Here is a 9,664-nt window from a genome sequence, read left to right on the forward strand (position 1 = left end):
AGGATTCAAAACCCAGGCTCATCAGATGGGTATTGCTTCTGCAAGAGTTTGATATAGAAATAAGAGACAGAAAAGGGACAGAGAACCAAGTGGCTGATCATCTGTCCCGGATAGAGCCAGTGGAAGGGACGTTCCTCCCCTTTCTTGAGATCTCTGAGACGTTCCCTGATGAGCATCTATTTGCCATTCAGGAAGCTTTCACAAATTCCTTGAGATTTTTAAGAAGCTGGAAATCAATATTCCCTTGGCTGAAGCACTTGAGCAAATGCCTCTATATTCCAAATTTCTGAAGGATCTTATCAACAAGAAAAGAAGTTGGCTTGAAAGGGAAACCATATTACTCACCGAGGAATGCAGTGCTATGATTCAACGGGGTATTCCACCAAAACTTAAAGATCCGGGAAGTTTTGTAGTCTCATGCACTATTGGCAAGATAATTCTCAACAAGGCTCTCTGTGACCTGGGTGCCAGCATCAATTTAATGCCTCTCTCAATGATGAGAAAACTTGCCATAGAAGAACTTAAACCCACCAAGATGTCACTAGTCATGGCTGACAGATCAATCAAGACACCCAATGGAATTATGGAGAATCTGTTGGTGAAGGTTGGGGAGTTTATTTTTCCAGCAGACTTTGTAATTTTGGACACTGAAGAAGAAGGAAACGACTCAATCATTCTGGGAAGGCCATTTCTACACACAGCAAGGGCCATCATTGATGTAGAAAAAGGAGAAATGACCTTCAGGGTCCATAATGAACAAATGATCATAAATGTGTTCAAATCAATACAAAACGCTCCTGAGCAAGAGAATTACGTAAGAATGGATATGATAGACAGTTTGGTGGAAGAAACATTGGAAGAAAATTTTCAAGAACAAGAAGGAAATCAAGGGGCAACAGAGGAACAAGTGGCTGAGACCTTCACTGAGCAAGATGAAAGACAAGATAAGAAGGAAGATGTACGAATTTAGTTTTGAACTGGGAGAAATGCCATTTCATGGTATCCGAAGGGATTGTTCTTGGCCATAAAGTTTCAAGAAAAGGGATAGAGGTTGATAAGGCAAAGGTTGAGATCATAGAAAAACTCCCTCCACTAATTAATGTGAAATCTGTTAGAAGTTTCTTGGGGCATGTCGGATTTTACAGAAGGTTTATCAAGGACTTTTCAAAAATAGCCAAACCTTTAAGTAATCTGTTAATGCTTGATAACCCTTTTGTTTTTGATGAAAACTGCCAGCATGCCTTTGAAATTTTAAAAAATAGACTCACAACAGCACCAATCATCACACCTCCAGATTGGGAATTACCTTTTGAACTCATGTGTGATGCAAGTGACATTGCAATTGGTGCTGTACTTGGGCAAAAGAAGGGAAATTTGCATCATGTCATATATTATGCAAGTAAATTGTTGAATGAGGCCCAAAGAAATTACACCACAACAGAAAAAGAGTTGCTAGCTGTAGTCTATGCATTTGATAAGTTTAGATCATATCTGATAGGATCCAAAGTTATGGTTTACACTGATCATGCTGCACTTAAGTATTTGATGTCAAAGCAGGATGCTAAACGAAGACTCATCAGGTGGATACTGCTCCTACAAGAATTTGACATTGAGATAAGAGATAGGAAGGGCACTGAAAATCAGGTCGCTGATCATCTGTCAAGGCTACCACATGAAACAAGTCAAAAAGCATCCCAGCCCATAAATGAAAGCTTCCCAGATGAGCACCTTCTGCAGATCCAACAAGTACCTTGGTTTGCTGACATAGCAAATTACAAAGTGGGAAGGAAGATACCGCAAGAATTCTCTAAGCAACAAGTGAAGAAGTTGATCAACGAAGCAAGGAAATTTTCATAGGATGAACCCTTCTTATTCAAGAGATGCTCTGATGGAGTGATCAGAAGGTGTATTCCTGAAAGTGAAGTGAGAGACATCTTGTGGCATTGTCATGGTTCAGCTTATGGTGGACACTTTGGCCCAGAAAAAACAGCCGCAAAAATACTGCAGAGTGGCTTCTATTGGCCAACTATCTTCAAGGATGCCAGAGAATATGTACACCAATGTAATGAATGCCAGAAAGCACGAGGATTAACAAGACTGTTCCACCAAAACTTCATTCTAACTTCCTGCACATTGCTAGTTCCAAGCAATCAAACAGATTATTCAACAACTTAACTATTTTTGTTTAGTCCCAATATCATAACCTTTAGCAAGGACACAAAAGTTTGCCCAGAGTTAACCTGTTGAATCAAAAGAAGTAGCAAGGAATTAAGTGGAAGTTAACCACCAATTGAAGGTACCATGCATAAAGACTCAAAAAGGGGCACAACAGAAAGAAGAACAAAAGAAATGCAAACCAATAGGTTGTATTTATACTTAACCTTTACTGTTGAGAAATATTTTTGATTGATGTCTTGATAAAGTGTTCATTTAGTTCAAACAGATTCAAACTTCTCTTAGAATAAGTAAACTAGTCTATGTGTATGCTTGTGTGTTTACTTTCACTTGACAAGAAGCATGTGTTGTCCCCTACATCTTTTAATTCAATAAAAGAACAGTTTGAATGCGAAGCAAGATAGTCTCTGTTAGATAGAAGTAGAATAAAAGTAAGTGGTGGTATGTGTGTGAAAGGGGCACTGGGCATCAATGTTTTAAGAAGGAATGTGAGCCAAGTGTCTATGGTGAATAATGTGTCAAGTATAAAGAAAAGAAAATGAACTTGCTACACATGACACTCAAATAAAGCTTATGAACAAAGTAATAGCCAAGGATGAAGGAATAATGAGACGTCATAGCAGTATGTCACTTGAAGCTTGAAGGAGACTTTCTAGGCCTAGGAGTCAATAAGAAGTGAGTATTTGCATATCCACACAAAACCCCATGAACTATCAATAATACTCTGCTAGCATGAACATCCTCTTCCATTTCATTCTTTCTTCTCAATAAATCTTTTCTTGCTTGGGGACAGGCAAGCTTTAAGTTTGGTGTTGTGATGACAAGTCATCCTAGCCTATTTTAACTAGTCTTTTTCTTTTGTTTTCATTAGAATTATGCACTTTCTTGAGCTACAAGCAAGCTAATTGAGTAGATTTTCATGTTTCCCTTGATTGAACCAACCATATATGAATTCATGCCATTTCATGAGGTTTTATGCTATATTTGTTGCATATTATGAAAGAATGAATATCTCATGATTTTGAGCATAGCTTTGATGAGTTTGGTTGATTAATGATAGGTGAAGAAAGCTTGGAGAAAGGTTGAAGCAAGAAGGAATGGCTAGGAGTGAAGAGAGGACAACGGAATAAGTGAAATTGAACCAGGAAGCAAGAAGCTGGACCTAAAGTTAGCATCAAACTTTTGCACAAACTTTTGGTTGAAAAGTTAGCCCCAACGTTAGCCCCCTAACTTGGAGGCTAACGTTGGAACTTGAAAATTCTCCCCTGGGCTCCAAAAGTTTGCGCCAACGTTTGCCCCTTAACTTTGAGGCTAACGTTGGCACATGAATTTCTCCCCTGGGCACCAAAAGTTTGCGCCAACGTTAGCCCCCTAACTTTGAGGCTAACGTTGGCACATGAATTCCTCCCTGGCCATCCAACGTTTGCGCCAACGTTAGCCCCCTAACTTGGAGGCTAACGTTGGCACATGAAATTTCAATGGGGAAGAAGCAAAAGTTTGCGCCAACGTTAGCCCCCTAACTTGGTGGCTAACGTTGGCGCCACAAGCACACTATCAATCTCATCCTTGGATCTCTCTGTTTATTTACTGAATTTGAATTTCTGTTTCCATTACTTGCTTCTCATCTACTTTCCTTGCAATTTACAATTCCCTTGAAATTGTTCTTGTTGGATCTAGGAAGGCATTGAGATCTAGACTTGGTTTTCTAGTCTCTGGGTCCTGAGATCTGAATTCCCAATTTACATTTTGTTTCTTGCTTTTAATGTTCATTTACTTTACTGCTTCATATCTGATTCAATTCCAAATACCTTTTACTCTTCTGCTTGATGCAATTTTACTTTTCCTTGTTTAAATTCTGCAAATCCAATCCCCAATTCCCTTTACAATTCCAGCCGTTTTCATTTCTTGCACTTTAAGATTCCGCAATTTACATTTCTTGCATTCTAAGTTTCTGCTATTTAATTTCTTGTTCTTTAAGATTCAGCACTTTAATTCTCTGTTCTCTTTACTTCCATGCAATTTAATTTCTGCAAATCACAAATCACCCAACCAAAACTTGAATCGCTTGACTAAATCAACCACTAAACTAAAATTGCTCAATCCTTCAATCCCTGTGGGATCGACCTCACTCCCGTGAGTTATTATTACTTGATGCGACCCGGTGCACTTGCCGGTTAGATTTGTGTGTTTTGGGAGAAATTTATTTTTCACCAAAATACTCATCACTCTCCAATCCTTCTTATGACTCAAGATCTCTTTCATGAACTTAGCATAAGAAGGTATTTGCTCAAGTGCCTCTGCAAACGGAATCTTTATTTCAAGAGCCTTGAGATAATCTGCAAAGCAAGCAAATTGCTTATCCTGCTCCTCTTGGCAGAGTTTTTGAGGATAAGGTATCTTGGCTTTATATTCCTCAACCTTAGTTGCTGCAGGTTTATTTCCTACAGATGTGGTTGGAGAAGCCTTTTTAGAGGGGTTGTTATCAGCACTTGTGTATGTCTGATCCCTCACTGGCAATTGAATGCCAGGGTTAGAAGCTGGAGTAACGTTGGACGCCAACTCCTCACCTGTTCATGGCGTCTGAACGCCAGAACTGTGCTTCTTTTGGGCGTTCAACGCCAACTCCTTGCTTGTTTCTGTCGTTGAACGCCAGGACTGAGCATGGTTTGGGCGTTCAACGCCAGCTTTCCACCCAATTTCTGGTGTTTGATTGCCAGAATTATTTCTCTCCGGGCTCTTACTGTCCTCAGATGAATTTTAGGTAGTTTGCTCATTTCTTGGCTTCCTGCTACCTTGAGGTGGGGCATATAATGTTTTTCCACTTCTCAATTGAACTGCTTGGCACTCTTTTGTTATTTGTTTTGACAGCTGCTGCTTTGATTGCTTTAATTGTACTTCCATATTTATATTAGTCATTCTTGTCTCTTGTAGTCTCTCTTTGAATTCGGCTAACTCTTTTGTTAGAAAATCCAATTGCTGATTGAATTCATGGAAGGGTCACAGCTTAGGTACATATGCTGATTTCTGGCAACTGTATCAATGAGCTCTTGAGCTTCTTCAATTGTCTTTCTCATGTGGATAGATCCACCAGCTGAGTAATCTAGAGAATTTTGAGCCCTTTCTGTAAGCCCATAATAGAAGATGTCTAGCTGAACCCACTCTGAAAACATTTCAGAGGGGCACTTTCTTAGCATCTCTCTGTATCTCTCCCATGCATCATAAAGAGATTCATTATCTCCTTGTTTAAAGCCTTGGATGTCCAGCCTTAGCTGTGTCATCCTTTTTAGAGGGAAATATTGATTCAGGAATTTTTCTGACAGCTGTTTCCATGTCCTTATGCTAGCCTTAGGTTGGTTATTTAACCACCTCTTAGCTTGGTCTTTTACAGCAAATGGAAATAGTAATAGTCTATAGACATCCTGATCTACTTCCTTATCATGGACTGTGTCAGTAATTTGTAAAAACTGTGCCAGAAACTCTGTAGGTTCTTCCTGTGGAAGACTGGAATACTGGCAACTTTGCTACACCATGATAATGAGTTGAGGATTCAACTCAAAGCTACTGATTCCAATGGAGGGTATACTGATGCTACTCCCATATGAAGCAGTAGTGGGGTTAGCATATGACCCCAGAGTCCTTCTGGACTGTTCATTTCCACTTAGATCCATGATGGAGAAAGGGAGATGATGTAAAATAGAGACAAAATATATTTTTATTTATTTATTTATTTATTTTGAAAATAAAATAAATTAAAATAAAATAAATAAAAATGGGTGAAGATTTTCGAAAAAATGAAGAGAGAGAAGGAAAAAAAATGGTTAGGAAGTTTTGAAAAAGATATGATTGAAAGGATTTGATTGGAAAAGATATGATTTGAAAAAGATATGATTTTTAAATTTGATGACTAATTTAATGCTAATTTTTCGAAAATTATGAGTGGAATGAAGAAAAGATATTTTTTTTATTTTTGAATTTTATGATGAAAGAGAAAAACACACAAAAGACACACAACTTAAAATTTTTAGATCTAATGCTCCTTGTTTTCGAAAATTTTGGAGGGAAAACACCAAGGAACACCAAACTTAAAAATTTTAAGATCAAAACACAAGGAAGACTCAAGAACACTTTGAAGAATCACAAGAACAACAAGAACATGAAGGTAGAACACCAAACTTAAAATTTTTTTTTTGAAAACTAGAATAAAATTTTCGAAAACCAAAGAAAAATCAACAAGAAAACACCAAACTTAAAGTTTGGCACAAGATTTAATAGAAAAATTATTTTTGAAAAAGAAGATTTTGAAAAGAATATACCCAATTACCAAGAACATAGACCAACGCTCTAACCAATTGGGCAGTAAATGTAACACTTGTTTTGAAGAAGTATTTTTAATAACTAAGGATGAAAGAAATTTTTGAAAACTAATGTTTTAAAAAGGCACAATAAAAACATGCAATTGACACCAAACTTAAAATATGAAACTAAACTCAAATAGAAAAACTCAATTATCAGTTTATAAAATTTTTGAAAAATTTAAAAAGAGAAAATAAGGATTGTAAAAGAAAAATTTTTCCTAATCTAAGCAACAAAATAAACCGTCAGTTGTCCAAACTCGAACAATCCCTGGCAACGGCGCCAAAAACTTGGTGCACGAATTGTAAATCACACTTTTCACAACTCGTACCACTAACCAGCAAGTGCACTGGGTCGTCCAAGTAATACCTTACGTGAGTAAGGGTCGAATCCCACGGAGATTGTTGGTTTGAAGCAATCTATGGTTATCTTGTAATTCTTAGTCAGGTATCAATTATAATTATCAGTTTGGATTGCAAAGAATAAAAGAGCATGAAATAAATACTTGTTATGCAGTAATGGAGAATATGTTGGAGTTTTGGAGATGCTTTATCTTCTGAATCTCTGCTTTCCCCCTGTCTTCTTCTTCGCGCATGCAAGGTTCCTCCTATGGCAAGCTGTGTGTTGGTGGATCACCGTTGTCAATGGCTACCATCCGTCCTCTCAGTGAAAATAATCCAGGTGCGCTGTCACTGCACGGCTAATCATCTGTCGGTTCTTGGTGCACGAAATTGTGATGTCCAGGCTCGAACAATCCCTGGTAATGGCTCCAAAGCTTGGTGCTTTGATCTTAATTCATAATTGTCACAACTTCGATACAACTAAACAGCAAGTGCACTGGGTCGTCCAAGTAATACCTTACGTGAGTAAGGGTCGAATCCCACGGAGATTGTGATGAGCGTCACACATAATCATCACCTTCATCACGTTCTTGGGTGCGAATGGATATCTTAGAATTGAAATAAGAAGAATTGAATAGAAAACGGTAGTACTTTGCATTAATCTTTGAGGAACAGCAGAGCTCCACACCTTAATCTATGGAATGTAGAAACTCTACCGTTGAAAATACATAAGTGAAAGGTCCAGGCATGGCTGAGATGGCCAGCCCCCTAAACGAGATCAATAGTCTCTAAGATGAACAATGGAATAAAACTGAGACCAAAGATGGTCCAAAAGACTAGTAAAAGGTCCTATTTATAATAAACTAGCTACTAGGGTTTACATGAGTAAGTAATTGATGCATAAATCCACTTCCGGGGCCCACTTGGTGTGTGCTTGGGCTGAGCTTTGAGTGTTACACGTGTAGAGGTCTTGCTTGGAGTTGAACGCCAGCTTTTGTGCCAGTTTGGGCGTTCAACTCTGGTTTTGGATCCTTTTCTGGCGCTGGACGCCAGATTTGGGTAGAAAGCTGGCGTTGAACGCCAATTTACGTCATCAATCATCAAGATCAAACAAGAAGACTTACCAAGAACAACTTGAAGATCATGAAGAACACTATGAATGCATGATATTTTCAAAAAAATGCAAGATGCATATGCAATTGACACCAAACTTATAACATGACTCAAGACTCAAACAAGAAACACAAAAATATTTTTGATTTTTATGATTTTCTAATTTTTTTGTATTTTTATTTATTATTATTTTTTTTTTCGAAAATTATTGTGAAAAATAAAAATAAGGATTTCAAAAATTTTAATATGAATTCCAGGAATCTTGCCATGTTAGTCTTAAAGCTCCAATCAAAGGGTCAGGCATGGCTTAATAGCCAGCCAAGCTTTAATAAAAATATGAGTGTAATTCAGACATGACAAGCCTGACATACCCTATCCAGAAGGATTGGGCATTACTCCACTGAAGTGATTAGCCAATCCCAAAGCAGTTTGGGTATGGCTTTACAGCCAGATAGGCTTCAACATGCTTCATGAAACACTAGAATTCATTCTTAAAAATTTTGAAGCCATAGAATAATTTATTTTTGAAAACATTATTTTTAGTAAATTTTTTTTTTTTCGAAAACAAGTGAGGAATTTTTGAAAATATTTTTGAAAGATTTTTGAAAAGTGAATAGAAAACAGTAGTACTTTGCATTAATCTTTGAGGAACAGCAGAGCTCCACACCTTAATCTATGGAGTGTAGAAACTCTACCGTTGAAAATACATAAGTGAAAGGTCCAGGCATGGCCGAGATGGCCAGCCCCCTAAACGAGATCAATAGTCTCCTAAGATGAACAATGGAATAAAATTGAGACCAAAGATGGTCCAAAAGACTAGTAAAAGGTCCTATTTATAATAAACTAGCTACTAGGGTTTACATGAGTAAGTAATTGATGCATAAATCCACTTCCGGGGCCCACTTGGTGTGTGTTTGGGCTGAGCTTAAGTGTAGCACGTGCAGAGGCCATTTGTGGAGTTGAACGCCAGTTTCTGTGCCATTTTGGGCGTTCAACTCTGGTTTTGGATCCTTTTCTGGCGCTGGACACCAGATTTGGGTAGAAAGCTGGCGTTGAACGCCAATTTACGTCGTCAATTCTTGGCCAAAGTATGGACTATTATATATTGCTGGAAAGCCCTGGAAGTCTACTTGCCAACGCAATTGGAAGCGCGCTATTTCGAGTTCTGTAGCTCCAGAAAATCCACTTTGAGTGCAGGGAGGTCAGAATCCAACAGCATCAGCAGTCCTTTTTCAACCTCTGAATCTGATTTCTGCTCAAGTCCCTCAATTTCAGCCAGAAAATACCTGAAATCACAGAAAAACACACAAACTCATAGTAAAGTCTAGAAATGTGAATTTAACACAAAATCTATTAAAAACATCCCTAAAAGTAACTAGATCCTACTAAAAACATACTAAAAACAATGTCAAAAAGCGTATAAATTATCCGCTCATCAGTTCTCAATCATACCGGAATAGAATTTGCTATCCTTTTGCATTTGTCACTACGCCCAGCACTCACGAGTTTGAAGCTCGTCACAATCATCCAATCCTAGAATCCTACTCGGAATACCACAGACAAGGTTTAGACTTTCCGGATTCTCAAGGATGCTGCCAATGGATTCTAGCTTATACCACGAAGATTCTGATTAAGGAATCTAAGAGATCCTCATTCAATCTAATGTAAAACGGAGGTGGTTG

Source organism: Arachis ipaensis, chromosome B05, assembly GCF_000816755.2.
Source record: "Arachis ipaensis cultivar K30076 chromosome B05, Araip1.1, whole genome shotgun sequence".
Classification (NCBI taxonomy): domain Eukaryota; kingdom Viridiplantae; phylum Streptophyta; class Magnoliopsida; order Fabales; family Fabaceae; genus Arachis; species Arachis ipaensis.